This window comes from Rousettus aegyptiacus, unplaced genomic scaffold, assembly GCF_014176215.1.
Source record: "Rousettus aegyptiacus isolate mRouAeg1 unplaced genomic scaffold, mRouAeg1.p scaffold_m13_p_2, whole genome shotgun sequence".
Taxonomy (NCBI): Eukaryota; Metazoa; Chordata; class Mammalia; order Chiroptera; family Pteropodidae; genus Rousettus; species Rousettus aegyptiacus.
In genome coordinates, this window is record NW_023416295.1 from 3,100,512 (window position 1) to 3,116,255 (window position 15,744).

General features: G+C 57.1%; 1 protein-coding gene across 6 annotated transcripts in view; it reads right to left on the reverse strand.

The window, feature by feature from the left end:
- AGAP1 (ArfGAP with GTPase domain, ankyrin repeat and PH domain 1) overlaps positions 1 to 15,744 on the reverse strand; it is a 415,084-nt gene that overhangs the window by 308,442 nt on the left and 90,898 nt on the right. The window lies entirely within an intron of this gene.

The following is a 15,744-nucleotide window of genomic DNA, read 5'->3' on the forward strand; positions in this document are numbered from 1 at the left end:
GGTGGGCAGGCCTAAGCGCCGGGGTGGATCGCCGCCGCGCGGACCGGGGCCTCCGGGGGCGGCCTGGCGCCCCGCCTGAACCCCGAGGAACACCAGAGCTCCGGACTTGGCTGCATAAACAAGCAAAATAAAGGGCCCCACCCACCTGCTGCGGGCTTAGGATGCATCCCTCCGGACCCTGGTGTCCGAAGAGGGCCACGACTCAAGTGCCTGGCGTATAAAAGGAGTCTCAGGTCCTCGTTACCCCCCAGCTTCACGTGGGACACGCACATTCCCAGGAAGGAGACGACAAAGGGCGAGGATGGCAGCTCCGGGGTGGGGGTGGCCGTGCACACTACTGCCCCCCAAGAGGACGTGCAGTTCCAGCCCTAAGATCTCCGCACAGTGCAGGGAAAGCCGCTGGACAGGCAGGCACTTTGCTACCCGACCGCAGGGAGACGAGGGCTGGCCCGCCCGCCGTGCTTGTCCCCTGAGAGCCATCTCCGTTTTTACGCCTGTAAAGTGGGGCCGAGGAAGCAAGCACCTGAAACTCTGAGCACTCCCGAGGAAGAGATCAGCAGAGAGGCCGTGTGCGCGCTGGGCGGGGCGCCTGACATCGCCTGCCCCATGCCCGCCCCCCAGCCCAGCGTCACACATAGTAGGTCTAGCAGGCCAGGCATCAGTTCTCCATGAGCATCCCGAACAGAGGCGTTTTAGTTTGCTTAACTTTCAGAAGGAAAATGTCGTAAGCACAGTGTCCACTGACGAAGCCGACTGAGGCCTAGGCGCCCATGACCCTGCTAGGCTGTTTCTGGGACCGTGCTCTGGGCTGGGCCAGGGACCCCACGACTGTTCCCAAGGGCTGCTTTCCCCTCCCTCATCTTTAACAGGTGATCGATCGTGGGCACCTGTTGTGTTCCCCGCACTGAAAGTGTATAACGAGTCCTGAGGTACCTTATGGAGGAAGTTGTGGCCTAAAAAGTCTGGATTTTGCCTCAGACTGAAATGGAACATTCACAATGAGATACATCAGAAAAGCTGCCGGCTGATTCAATTTATTTCTTAAAAGATGCTTTAGAGCACAGAGGATTTTCAGGGTTAGGAAAACTACTCTGTGTGATGCCGTAATGATGAACGCGGGTCACCATACGTTTGTCCAAAGCCACAGAATGTGCCACACCAACAGTGGACCCTCAAGTGGACTATGGACCTGGGGTGATAACCACGAGCCGCTGTGGGTCCCCCAGTGGTAATGAACACACCACTCTGGTGGGGAATGCTGAGAGCGGGGTGTGCAGGACATGTGTGGGGGTGGGGGCACGCGGGAGACCCCTGTACCTTCTGCTTGGTAAGGCTGTGAACCTAAAAAATACCCTTAAAAATAGTCTTTTGAAAAACACTTTAAAATGCATTAGATCACCCTAACTACTCTACGTGGACAACGACGGCCACCGAGAGGGTCTTAGGCTCTGTCCACTTGCTGCTGTCATGCAAGGGTTCGGGAACAGTGCCTCTGAGAGGTCCTCACTGCAAAGTGGGGACCCCCTGGCAGATGGGCCTTGCCTTTTGAGTTTCAACACAACACCCTCTTTGATAAGACCCAAGAACCACAGACTTCTAGGAGAGCCAGGCAGTAACCATCTTGCCAGAATGAGGTTTCTAGAGCCCACCCAGTTACGGGGCTGGGGAGGCCCAGAGAGGGGGGATGCTTTCCCCCGAGGCCACACGGCGCCTCGCCGAGCGCTGAACCCGGGGCCTGGTGAGGGGGTGTCACACTGCCTGGACCCACTCCTCTGCCAAACTGTCAATTCTTTGGTCTTAGTGTCAGCATTGTTTTGTTGGCAATGAAAAAACAAACGTGTGACTATTATTGAACTTGACATTAACCAATCGTAACTGACATTTCAACATCTAAGTTTTCATTTATTCACCTTCCTATTGGTTCACTTATGTATCTGATGGGCGCCTATTGCAATGCTAAGCAGCGAGAAGGCAAGGTATCCATCCAAAATTCACAAACTCATGAAAAATGATGTGGTTGCAGCCACGTGACTTAACATAAAAAGACAGTAAAGGGGCCATTGCATGGGTGACAATGGTGTGCCCAACACCCTAAAAGATGAGCACCACTACGATTTTGCAAACGTCTAAAATTTTACAGCTGCCACTGTACGGACTTAAAAGCCAACCCAGCTTATAGGCAGAGAAACTGACCCTCAGCAAGGGGAGAGGTGGGAGAGGCCAGGGGTGGGCTAGGGGTCGGTTCAGGGGTCGGCTGGGGGTTGTTTAGGGGGGGTTGGCTGGGACCAGAACCCAGGGTTCTGAACTTAGCCAGGGTCCATTCCCACTATTTGAGACCGTGGCAACTTTCAAATGAGACGAATTTTAGTATGAAATTAGCTGGCCCATAAAATAGATAAATACATCTTGTTAGCTGAGGCATTCATAGAGCCCAAGGTAAAAAAATAAAACGGCATTCCTTTAGAACTCACTGTGGAACTGTTTCTTCCATACATTGCCTGGGTGTCTAAAATCCAGCCCAGGTTTTACACTTAGCCACGGGAGGATGCAGCCTGCAGAGTAGAAGATTCCATTCCATCCACCTTAGATGACACTGGATCTTAGGAGACTCTGAATGAGGGGTACGCTTCCTGCCAGGGCCCCGTGTGTTCACCAGCTTTCAGTGCCTCCCACCCGAAGTACTGATCTCCTGCACCGATCCTAATGGTTTCACACTGGCCCAGACCGTCTAGGCTGAAAACCCTGGGAGCCTCGCCTCTCCCCTGCCCTCTCCCCACTGCCCTGCACACATGGGCTCTTCCAATGCACAGAATCACAGGCTCAGACAGAACCTGTCACTCGGAGATCTAAATCTAAATCCCCTTTACAAACCCAGACCTGCCTTTAAATAATCGTACTATATTAAGTTCAGGTGGCACTATGCTTTATTTTCTGCTGCATTTTAAACCAGCCCCTCTGGACCACCTTTCTTGAATTTTTCCAGAACGTATAGAGCATATCACCATTTTGGCTTTAAACAAACAAACAACAACAACAACAAAAAAGCCTGTAGTTGATCTCATTGCCACATCCAAACCAAGCAGAAAGCAGGCCAAGCCTCGTCAGCATTGCAGGGACTCTGAGAGCAAAGGCCTGAGTGGGGGTCCAGGAGAGGGGGACAGCCCTGCCTGCGCCCGCATTCGCCACCCTGCCCGCTGGTCTCGCTCTCCCAGTTCCAAGCTTCCGAGAGCCTCTGACCACCCTGCCCCGACCTCCCCATCGCGTGCCATTTCTAGCTGCCTATACATTAAACATCCTCCACGACAATATTATTTCGCAAGCGTTACCAGGGCCGCTAAGTCTTATTTAAAGGAAGTCAGGAAACCACTGGTCGTCAGCAGGGCCATCTGCCACACAAGCTGACAACAGAACCTGCCAGTCAGTAATCATGCTCACAGTCTCAGCAGAGCCACGTCTGTGGGCAACAGAAAGTAGCCAACCGCTGACTGCCCCGGACCCCCGCAGTCCGCCCCAGGGGCCAACAGGGAACCCGTCCTCCAGGTCACGGGCACTGAGGGGCTACTTCCCGGCAGCAGGCTGACTGACAGATACTTGCAAGAAGCCAAAAGACAGACATTAACGTTGCAGTAACGACTTCACGTTCTACCTTTCGGCATGAGACTCGTATCAGATCAGGACGAGAGGAATGGCCTCTGACCTCACGCCCACCAGGAAGCTCAGCTTCTGCAGCCCAATGGCTCAGCAGCTGACCCCGCCTGGGTTGCACTCATTACAGACCCTTTTTCCTTATCTTGTAAGCTGAAGGTTAAAAGTGGAACAGTCAAAGAGATAACAAGACTTGACCCTCGCCTTGGAGTCACAGGAGGATGAGCATGCGTCTCTGGGTGAGGGCTTTCTGGTCCAGCAGGAGGACAGAGCCCGGGGGACCCTCTGAGCACCCACACCCGCCGGCTTTTGCTCAAAGGCAGCAAGGACGTGGTCGCTGCCAATGGAACCACGGGGCTGTGTGCGTGCACGCGCACAGACGTCACACGGGGGCTCCGGGCTCCACGTGCTTCGGTTCTAACAGGAGGCGCTGCGGGACCCTGTGTGCGCACGCGCTAACGGAGGGGTGGGGGGGAAGGCTCTGTGCGCAGGCGCTAACGCAGGACGATGACAACAGGTCAGTGGTTGTTTACCAAAACCCAGCCGGGTTTGCCCTCATCAAGGAGGATTTCTTCAGCCCGCTGTCATCCACAGGCATCCAGGGGCCTGAGACGCAGGCAGTCCAGGACAAGGCCGGGGGAGCTGGGTGCCTCTGGGGGGCAGACCGGCGGTGGCGGGCCCACCGCCAGCGGTATGCCGGGTCCCGCTCAGTGTCCCCCCAACAAAGGTTACCACTGGGCTGTCTTCCCGGGCATCCCTAGAGGTCAGACGGCCATTGCGGGATGCTGACAAGGGGCCAGCGCACCCTCCACCCGCAAATGACAGGTGGCGAGCACACCTGTGCAGGCGCCGGCCCTCCACCCGCGGATCTCTTCCAAGGCCCGCATCAGGAACGTCGCCCCGCCAGTCAGAGGTCCGCCAAAATTTCGGCAGAGGCACACCTGCTTGTACAGTCTTCTGCTATCCCGCAGGTAAACGGTGGCCTGACGCTGGGGAGAGGCTGACCAGGCCCTGAGCATTCTGCTCAGGGACGGGGAGCTGGGGCTGAAGGTGGCAGTGGTCAGAGTATGACAAATGTCGCAGATAACCAACACGTGGAAAAAAGTTATATAAAAAAGAGGCAGGTAAGAGGAAGGCAGGAAATTATTATTTCTTGCCAAAATACTCAAAAAAAAAAAATCCTTCAGAAAGGGAGGTGGTATTTGGCCTTCTTCCAGGGCAGGGTGTCTCACCCTGGGCCGTGGACTTTCCACGCTGGATCACCCGTTGCTGGGGGCTGTCCTAGGCATCACTGGGGGGCGGCACCCCTCCTCCCCCAGTCACGACCACCAAAAACGGTGTGCGGATACTGCTAGATGTCTCCTGGGGGACAAAGTGCCACCAGTGGGAAAGGCGCCGCTCCACAGGGACAGGCGAGGCACACGTGGGAAAGGGGCGAGGGCTGTCTTCGCAGCTTTCCCTTCTAGCATTAACTCAACCGTTCCTTGAATTCCTGCCTCTGCATATCTTAATAAACTCCAGAAGGTCACCCTATAAAAAAGAGATGCAATTATTTCCAATAATCCTTCCCAAAAGAGGAAGAACAGCAACAGTTATAAACGAGGCCACTACTGGTCCTCGTTCTGTGACAGACATGTCGGCAATGACATTTAGTTTATGTAAGTAAGCATCATGGAAATGATTAAGATGCTGGAAAGAAAAAAAAAACTAAGTTTCGCCAACATTAATTATTTAAACTCTGAAGCAGCACGTTATTTTTAAGCATGAAACATCCTGAGCGTGAGGCTTTGCGGAACAGGGGAGCAGGTGTGACCTCAGCTAAGCTCGCTGGTGGCCCTCCACCAGTGCCGCCAGGAGCCGCAGCAGGGTCCTGTGACTGGGACTGGACAGGCCGGTGGACCCAGGCCTGGAGCTGCGTCTCACACTCTCCCCTCCCATGTCATTCCTGCACGAGGTCAGGGTGGCATCGCCCTGTCCTCTGCAAATGGGACCAGCTCACTAACACAGCAAGCTGGGTCTGCGAGAGACCTTCACCCGACCCATTTTGCAGATGCAGACTGACTCCAAAGGACACCACCTGCCTGAGGGCACAGTGGGGACCTGGGGGGGAGGGGGTTCCAGCCCAGTGTTCCTTCTCCACAGTGAGCCAACAGGAAGCATCTAAACCCAAACGGAAACTTCACATCCGCTCCAGTAGGCCAAATGAGGAGAAGTCTTGATTTGCAAGATATGCCAGCCAGCGAGTGTCAAATGTGAAGAGATCCTCACTCCGAAACAAATGAAAATGTCAGGAACTCTTGATAGTCTTTCTTGGTAAGTGTCAAGCAACGATGACTGAAGATGAAATGAAAAACGAAATCTACTACCCGTCACTTTACAGAAACACGTACGAACATGCCGGACGGTGTGAAAGGGCCGTGGCGGCCACCGACGGTCACTCCCCCCGTCCTCCCATCCCGCCTCCGGCTCCTGCCGAGGTCCAGCTGAGGGATCAGGGGGCTGGGGGGCAGCACACACTGCACCTGTCCCCAGACAGCTGCAACGCAGCCCTGGGATTCGTGTGGAGAAACCCCGAGGAATTCCTACCAACTGCTGCGTCTTCCCGCTCTCCAAGAGCACCCGGGGCCGGGCCGACCCAGTGACGTTTTCCTGCGCAGGGGGCACCGGGAAGGACCCCTCTAATGGCCGCCTCTGCACGACGGTCTTCCTAAGGCCACAGCAGCAGCCTCCCAGAGCACCATGTCAGTCAGCCACCAAAATCCGTGTGACAACATCTGGTGTTTACCCAGCTTGTCTTCAGAGCCACTGACCCCAAAGAGTTGTCAAAGCCAGGATTGATATGGAAGTAAGAATCGAGGCCACAAATAACGCCCGAGGAATTCTGATCGGTGCTATTACAGAAATCGCCATCGAGAAAAGCCTGTTTTATCAGTTATCACTTTCTGTATCCTGTTTGGGGTTTGGCTACAGAGATGTCTGAAAACCTTTTATCTGAAGGTCTGATACATTCTTTCCTTAAACACTGAAAGCACCATGAGTAAGACGCCTGTTCGAAGGCCAAATCCCCACCGCCAGCGCCCACCAGCAGAGAGAGACACGTGACGACCTCCTGCCTTGATGAGCCACTGTGTCACCCGCTCAGTGTTCCCCAGGCTGGAGGAGGAACACAGCACGGGCGGCGGCTGGTGGCAGCAGCCACCCCCCCCCTTCCCTTGGTAGTGACAATCTGCACCAGAGCTCTGGGGAGGGAAGTGGGTCACGGGGATCAGCTCTGACACAATAAAATGGAACAAAACATCTGTGTCTTGCCTGCTGGCCGCACACCGGCCATCGCCAACCAGCGTGCCAGGAGCAGCGAGACCCCGGGTCCCTGGGGAGGCAGCGCTCGGGCAGCCACTGGGCTTCTTCCCCTGGTCACGATGTTGTGCTGTTTTGCCTCCTTTAAAAAAATCTCCGCCAGCAGAATCGTCCATGAAGGAAGCGGAGGGGTGACAAATAAATTTGCTGTGGCCAAAGCATTTCCAGGCCTCGAGGTCTCTGCTCCCCTGCAACGTCACCTCCGTCCCCAGGAGGGCCGCCGAGGCAGACACTCTGCCTGTTACACACCAACGCGAAACCTGCCGAATCTGAAAAGGGTGAGCGACGCCCCGCCCGGCCAGCTCTGGGCACCGCTGTCGCGGCCTGGGGAGCTCTCGTCTGCGAAGTCCCACGAGCCAGGGAGGCAGTGTGAGCTGGCCTGGCAGTGAGCGCACACAGAGCCAGGGTTCGCGTGCCACCCCCTGGGCCCCCGTGCCCTGCCACGCCTCCCTCACAGCCCCTCCACCCAGAGGAGGCGACCAGGGCCCTTCGGCGTCCACGCGGAGCCAGGCCACCGCCCAGTCCACTCGCGTGGTCTTCCCCTGCCCCTCCTCCCATGGCCATGCCCTTGACTCACCCAAGACCTTGGCCCGCCCTGCGACCGACCATTCTCAACCTCCCATGCTGGTGTGCACGGAAAAGGGGTTTGACGGACAGTCGCCTGACAGGGCGATGTGGTCGTGAGCTCCCACCTGGACAGGTCAGGGCGGCAGTCACGCCCCAGACACACAACTTCTCTAGCAAAAGGTCCATCTGCGTAAGCAGCCCTGCCCGGGTCTGTGCGCCGAGGTTCGCACGCGCTCGAAACGCCTCTCTGCAGACCCCTCAGAAGCCAGGGCGCCCCAGGAGCCCCGTGTCTCGTTAAGTGTCCCGCAGTCCAGTCCCCTCGCCTCCCACGCGCGCCTCATCGGCCCTGTGTTCCCTCCTCACTTCAGGTTCCCGAGAGAAACCGCAAAACTGACTCTCCGGAGCATTCGAGATCTTGCTCCCCAGCACCGCCGTCAGTTTGGCTCAAACAAACCTTACGGAAATTCTTTACAGGTCTGGACGTTTCTTACGCGGATGCAGGACACCTTCCTTTCCAGAACTTCCGCTGCGGCTGCCAGGAAGCTCATTCCAACACGGGCTCTCCCGAGCCTTCGGATCCTTCTCCACCCAGCAAAGGCCAATGGCTGCCTCGCTGTCCACTCCAGCCACTACCCTGCCTGCCTCTGTGACCCTAAGACCCGCCTGGACTCGCCCTAAACTCTGGCCCACGGGACCAGTGCCACTCAGTGTCCGCGGGCCAGCAGCGTCGGCGTCCGCTGGGGACCTGGCCCCCGCCCCTGAGTGCCCGGGTGTGGGAGCGCCCGGCCCAGCTCCCCGAGCCCCACTGCACATGCTCCCACACACGACGGGTGGGGTGCCGGCAACCCGCAGGCCCTCATGGCCCCCACTGTCCCGTCCCAGGTGTCCGTGCTCGCCGCCTTCCCTGAACACGTCACAGCACCGTGTCACCTCAGAAAGGGCGGCTTCACTGGGGCCTCCCAACGGCCTCCGTCTGTCCTGCTCGGAGCCGGCAAACGGACCCTGTGCCACCAGTCACATTGCTTGTCCGCTTGGGCTACCCTACGAAAACCCTAAACTATCTCCCATTTAATTAAAAAGGGAAAAAAAAAGCCTCACCGCTAGCTCCTGCTGGGGACTGACTGCAGGATCCGCTGGACCCTACTCATCCCAGGGGCCTGGGCTCAGGAGTTCCCCCAAACACACATACCTGTGCACACCTGTGCACACCTCAGCAGTACCCATCACCCACCCCGCTCCTCTGACACCTGCCATTTACGCGACCACATCCCCCCGCAGAGCAGGGTCCTTGACACAGGACCCGACTCCACCTCTGAACCCCAGCCCTCAGCAGGGACCTGCTTCGTGGATCCGCGTGGCCGATTCGAAATTAACTCTGGGAGGGAGCAGCAGTGCCTGGGCCGCGTTACGGACAACGGCGGAGGTCAGCTGACTTGCTGCACCCCGCCCCCGCCCAGGACGTCCCTGTTTACACCACCACACGGCGTCCCCCACCCCCACCCCCGCCCCCGCCCCCGCGAGTCCGTCTCTGAGTCTCTGAGGGCTCCAGCGGTTAGGGGAGGTCGCCCAGAAGAGAGTGACTCATTTCTTCCCCAGCCATGAAAATCCTCCGCTGGCCGATCCCGGCCGGCCGCCCCCTCAGAAAGCCCCTCCCTGGGCAGAAAGCATGGCGCGGGGCTGGGGGTCCCCAGGTGTGATGTCCCAGGGAGAGCCAGCCCCACAGGTGGGGGGAGAGGGGGAGTCCAGGGCCTCAGGAGGGGGAGGGTGGTAGTCCAGGGCCTCAGGAAAGCCCACCAGGGAGGGGTCCCCGGTGGGGCTGCTCCCTCCCTGCCCGGCCCTCTGGCCTGGGCCTGGACCATCTGTGCCTGCTGCACAAGAGGGGGCAGGTGCTGACCGGCCCGAGGCTCCAGCTGTCCAAGGTCGGGGGTGGCTGCGGGTTGGGGTGACGGAGAGTGCCGGGCCTCCATGAGACACGAAGAAATGCAGGCCCCCAACCCAGACACTCAGAACACCCGTACACCTGCGACTACTGAGACCCGTCTCAGGAGGGTGGCCAAGGGCCCCGCCCCAGAACTCAGCGCCCGGCACCTCGCAAGCGCTCAGCATAACGGCCGTCACCCTTCAGGGGCGCATTCGGACCCTGTGCGGGCGTCACGATCTGAGACGTCGCCACGGAGAGGCTGCCGTGCACCAGCGTGCGGACCCCACGCCCCTCCCTGCGCCTGGCCTCGGAGGGGCTCCGGAAGACGGCTGTTGCCGGGCACTTCTGGGCACGGGAAAGGTGACAGGCATCAGAATGCACCGTGCTGTTCCTCCGAGGACTGCTCTAGGGGCTCGGGAGTCCAAGCGCGAGGACCTCGACGCCTGGGGAGGGCCAGCCGGGGCAGGGGGCTGCGGGGCCCGCCCGCCCCCAGACCCTCCCGCACTCCCAGGCTTCAGTCATCACACTGAGGCAGGGGCTGAGCACGGCCCGGCCTGGCCAGAGGCGGCCACACCTGTGACAGAGCGTGTGGCACTGTGTGGCCATTCTGGGTAAGCCACGTGTGCAACACACCTTCCGTTCACCCACTCGCTGCCAGGCAAGATCTGCAAAGGCGACGACCTACACTGACCGAGGGGCCCCAGGGCCAACGTGCCCGGCCCCGTGGGGCCTCTCTACTAGATAGGCCCCCCAGACACCAGGCCCTAGCAGAGCTCGGATAAGCCTCATGAACACGTGCAAGCATGAATAAACCTAACTTCTGAAACGTGTTAAAACGGGGTACCACAGAGAAGCCCCCACCAAGTAGGGCGGCCTGCTTCCTCACTGCCCTCTGCCTGGGGCTGCGTTCTCCCACGGCCGCCTGAGACACACGGCGGCTACTGGGTGACAGTTATCTCTGTCCTCTTCGCCCTGGACATCGGGGGTGGGGTTACGACACCCGCGTAAGAAAGGGAAGGCGGCAGCGGAGACGTGAGACCCCCGTGTGACGAAGGCCGGGAGCCCGAGCTGCTCTGGAACTGGACGTCACCAGCATTGACACCACCTAGGACAAATGCCAGGCATCACTTCCTTCCGGTTTCACACCTAGTGTGGTTTCCGCCCACTCCACTGATCCCCACACACCTGAAAAATGCACACGCCCCCGCGCAAGGCAAAGCGAGGCCTCCCCGCGGCAGCAAGGCTAACCCGGGACTCCACGGGCTTCTGCGCGGGGAATTAATTCCACGATCTCGATTCCGGCGTGAATGCATTCTCAAAGCTTATGTCTGCTTTCAGATCTAAGCTGACCTTGAGTGGAACAACAAAGCTTTCTGTGAAGACACAACTCCAACAAACAAAAAGCAAAAAAACCCGGGGGTCACTCTGGGTGTAGTAATTAATAATCCTTATCCGTGAACGAGCTTTGTTTGAAATTATAGGATTCATTCCGCAAGTCGTTTTCTTTCCAAGTTCTCTGAGCTTCCCACACGAATGCAAATCGCAGCGACAAAGGGGCCCGTTGGGACTGAAAACGCACTGCCTACTCCCCGTAAGTGCTTGAACTTGGCCCAGACGGAGCCGTGAAAAGCAGCTCAGAGATGCCAACGGAACACGTCGATGTGTTTATTCTAATTTTCCGGAGCCCACTCGCCTGATCGCAGACAGAGCGGAGACCCACGGCGGAGACTTTTCGGATGAACTCGCCATCCCGCACCCTCGCAGGGGACGGGAAGGGGAGGTCTTCAAAAAAGCCCTGCGGGACGGGACCTGCGCATGTCGCTTCTGGCGCTGGCCAGCGGGGACCGCTGCCTTGCCATGTCTAGCTCATGTCACTTCACATGTGCCACCCTCCTGAGATCCCCTCGTCTCCAGGAAGCCCGCACGAGGACCGCGGAGGGTGACCTCCAACTCCGCCCCCCGCGTCGGGACAGCGACGCATCCGCGGAAACTGCCCCCCCGCCCCCCGTCATGTCATCGGTCACCTCTGCCCCCTTTTTCCACCCATCACGTATTAAAACACCCGACTGGGAAATCTGTTTCCTGCATCTCGCCGTTGCAGGCACACAGCTAAGCAACCTCAGCTGTCCAGGAAATACCACCGCAATGAACACGTCACCGGGAGAGAAGCGTCGGCCGGCGCTCCTGTCACAGCGCATGCCACGGAAGACGGGGTGAGGGGAGGGGCCCCATCACACCGCAGGCACGGTTACCGGCAAAATCCGTCCACCGCCTTTATCGCTCATCGCAGTCCGGATTGGAATAAGCGGCTAAGAACACTGATTATGATCGTCTCTCTCCAACCGCAGGAGTTTTCTTCTGGTTATCTGTATTTTCTAAAATTGACATGCATTGCTTTAAATAAGAAAGGCTATGTTTCATGTTTAAACTTGGATTTGGGCTGGCTTTTCAACAACGCTGTTTATGCTCTGAGCAAAACATGGTTTTTTAACTCCCTCTACACCCGAGTCTGCGGTTGGCTCAGACCGGCTGCCTTTAGGTCCTTGGGGGGGTTTCCCCTTTGCCACCGACTCTGCCAACACAGCTGGCGCCGACCTACAGAAACGCCCAGCGAATCTGCACCCCTTTTCCTTAAAAAGCAAAGAGGATACTACTTCCTCTTCACAGAAGAGGATACTGGCTTTGAGAGGTCGAGTGACTTGCCCAAGGCCAGTGAGCTAGTAAGTGGCCGTGAGGGACCCGGAGCCAGGTCAGCTGACTGCTGAGCATACTCTTCCTCCCCTAGGGCCTGGCTCCCACACTCGCTGACAGATGCTGGTACCTTCTGTACGTCCGTTCCTCTCCAGCATCAGCGCGCTCGAATCCCTGAGATTTCGGCAGGGCCTGGGGTCCCCTGCATTCGCATGCGTGCCCCGCCCCGGCCCCCAGTAAGGCATTCTTCTCTCATGGTGCAATCCACGTCGTCATCCCACAGACACGTGACCAGGTAACTTGCTTATAGGGCAGCTCCTCGAGGCTGAGTGAAGCAACCAGGAAGCGTGTCGGAGACAGGGGGTCACAGGGGGCCAGGGGAGGTCCTCGGGCTGGGAGGGCAGAACCAACGCCTGTGATGGACAGAGGCTGGAGGGCCACCAGATGGCCTGGGCAGTGTCCCCTGGTAAACACAAAAGCCAGGGCCTGGCCACAGAGGGTAGAGTGGGCTGCTCCCAGGGGGATGAGCTATTAGCGCGTCTGTCAATCAGGGAGCTCACCTCAGACCCTTCACTGTGCCCTCTGGAAGGCTGGTTGCCTGGTCTTGTGCCCGGTCCGGGTCTATTTTAAAGTGAGGTATGCCTACCCCCTTTAATAATGATTCCCATTTAGCATCATTCTGTGTTTCTCTCCCAATTAAATAAGCGTTATAAAAGATGAGTTCAAAAAAACAAAACACAGTGCCCCAAACCCCAAGCGTTTCGTCCTAGAGACACTCTGTGACAGAAGGGTCCCTCTCCTAGACGGCATCATGCCTTTGAACACCTGCCCGTCCCTGTAGGCGGCTTCATATCCTTTCTGGAGCAAGACAGGGTAGAAATTCAAATCGACCCGTCAATCATTGCAAAAATACTTCTTCAGCTTCGATTCCCAAAAGCATAATTTCTGGGTCAAAGTGTACAGACCTTTCATCCGGTCCCGTTTCCAAACCGCCTTCTGAAAGGAGGAACGATTTCGACTCCTGCCACCGCGGCTCTGGAGGCCTGGAGGCCACTGCCCCGCCCTGCACACGGCGTCCTCTGAACAGCCCACCCCGCGCGCATGCGACGGCCGCACGGATGGATGTTCCAATGTCACTGTCCCCACCGGCTTCATCTTTGCTTATTTATTCAAACAATGGCACCTCAGGTTTTTTTTTTTTTTTTTTTTGGTCAGTTGACCTATAGAAATCTTCAAGATTTTGTAATCAATATGTTGGGGCTTTTTAGATCTCAGGAACAGGCATTTGTCTGTAATATTCACCACAAACATGTTTTCTTTAACTTGTCAAATGGGGATCAGAGTGCATCAAAAACAAAGAATTTTAAGAACGCCGCTGATGTAGATTTTCGGAGCCCAGTTTTCTGAGTGGCGCCCGAACTCGCTCCCAGTTGGGGTTTTGCCCGTGGAGGGGGTTCCCGCCTTGTCCACGGACGAGAGGTGCCTGCCGTGGCTGGCTCTTCGCACTGCCAACAGTCACAGATGCTGGGGTTCTTTCCACGAAACACCCCTTTAAAAAAAAAAGTCTTTCTAGACTTTTAACTGCAGTTGAAGTTAAGCTCAGAAGTTTGGAGCATACAGAACCCCATTTCTTCTACCCTGAAAACTGGTGCCTTTTTTCAAGTTGAGTTTGCTGTGCCCTATTTGCCGGAGAGTCTCCAGAGCATGAGGGGGGAGGGGTGGGGGACGACCTGTCTGCGAGAAGCCCAGGACCTCGGAGGGCCCTGCACGCCACAGCACAAACGTGCAGAGTTTTACGCTCTTTCTTTTCTGCTGCGTCCCCAGGGTGGAGAACTGCCACGGAAAACAACTAATGTTATGATGGGTGGATGGACGGACGGACGGACGGATGGACGGGTGGGCTGATGTGTGGGTGGGTGGGAAGATGGATAAAGATAGGGTGAATGGATAAATTAACCCACAAACCCACTCTGCTTCCAGGGTGGCAAGGGGCTCCCCTCGCAATCTCCTCACTCCTCCTAGGTCTGATCAATGCTTATTTTCACCTTTTCCATCCATAGATCATCTTCCAATCAAAAAGACATTGTTCTGCTTGCCCACCAGCTTGGTCGTCCGGTTTGATTTACTGAATTCTGTTGCCTCAGACATTCCATAAATTAACCTGAGCTAGAAATTAAAAAGCCACTACTTTGCTGTAAAGGCATTCCACAGTAAATAATGAGAGAAGCCGGTCCACGACCGAATGGAAGAGCCAAGTATTTCTAATCGATTCCATCTTCATCCACCCCGTGACGCCCGAGCACGCCCCACAGCCGTCGGCTAGTGACATCTGACACATGACCTGTCCGCAGCGGCCACAGTCACGCAGCCTCCCGGGCGGGGTGCCTTGGCACTGGCCTCTGGGCCAGCAGGATCCACACAGGACGTGGCGCGGGTGCTAGAAATGCGGGCTCTCCGGCCCCACCCCACCCCCGAATCGGAATCCTGGGGCGCGGGGCCCGGCAATCTGTCTCCGGAAGCTTCCGGAAGCCTTCGTGCACGTCTACACAAGCGCCCAAAGCACCGCTCCATGGTACGGAGGGCCGGCGTCTTTTCTGATGTTTCAGACATAACAGCTACATCTAAACCTTTCTCAGCTGTCTTCCAGCGACCGAGTCAGTAAAAACCAAAGGTTCTCGTTTTCCTCATTCTTCCTTATTTCCTTCCAATTTTAGAAGAATGGTGTCTCACACAAAAAGTCATTAAAGTAACGGCTTTAATAGAAGACTCATACAAGCATAAGAGGCTTTGAAAGCGTGATAGTCAATGATGGAATAATGGACGAGTTAGAATCTTCTGGAAGTAGAGGCAGAACTACACCCAAAATGCCCCTAAGACTTATTTTGTAACAGAAAAATAAACATTTCCTCTAGACACACTAGTTTAGAGAGACTGACACTCCCTCTGCCTTACCAAGGCGCCCGGGGCCTGGAGCTCTCTGCCCAGTGACCGGCCACACCACCTCCACCAGGCAGCCCAGCCCCCATGCCTGCACGGCAGCACCACGAGAGTCCAAGGCACGTCGAGCGCAGGGCTTTCGACAAAGCTTTCTAGAAATGTCTCACGACAACCCTCTGTTGGGGCCTCCACAAAAGTCGCACGGCCTCGTGTCCTCTGCGGTCCAGTCAGAGGAGCCACTGCAGGGGCTTCAGGTCAGCGGGGCGACCACAGTTGGGATCGAATGGAACCCTAATAAAGCGGGCACGTCTCGTATGCTCACCGCTGTCCCCGACGGCTGCGGAGGCGGGCCCCACTGTCACCCCCGCCTCCTTTCTCCAAACGTAGGGCCAGAGGCTTAGTGGGGAGAGGCTCCGTCACACAGGGGGTCCGGGTGGGGCGGCAGAAATCTGGACCCAGGTCAGACTGACTCCCGAACCCCTGCTGCTGACCTCTGACCTCGGAGACGGCCGAGCGGTGGGAGGAGGGGAGGGCGCTCTGAGCAGAGCTGCACAGCAACGCGGCATTGCCGGCTTGTGGCGCTAGCGCTGGGTGTGGGGGAGCACAGGGGGGCGCCCAGCCGACAC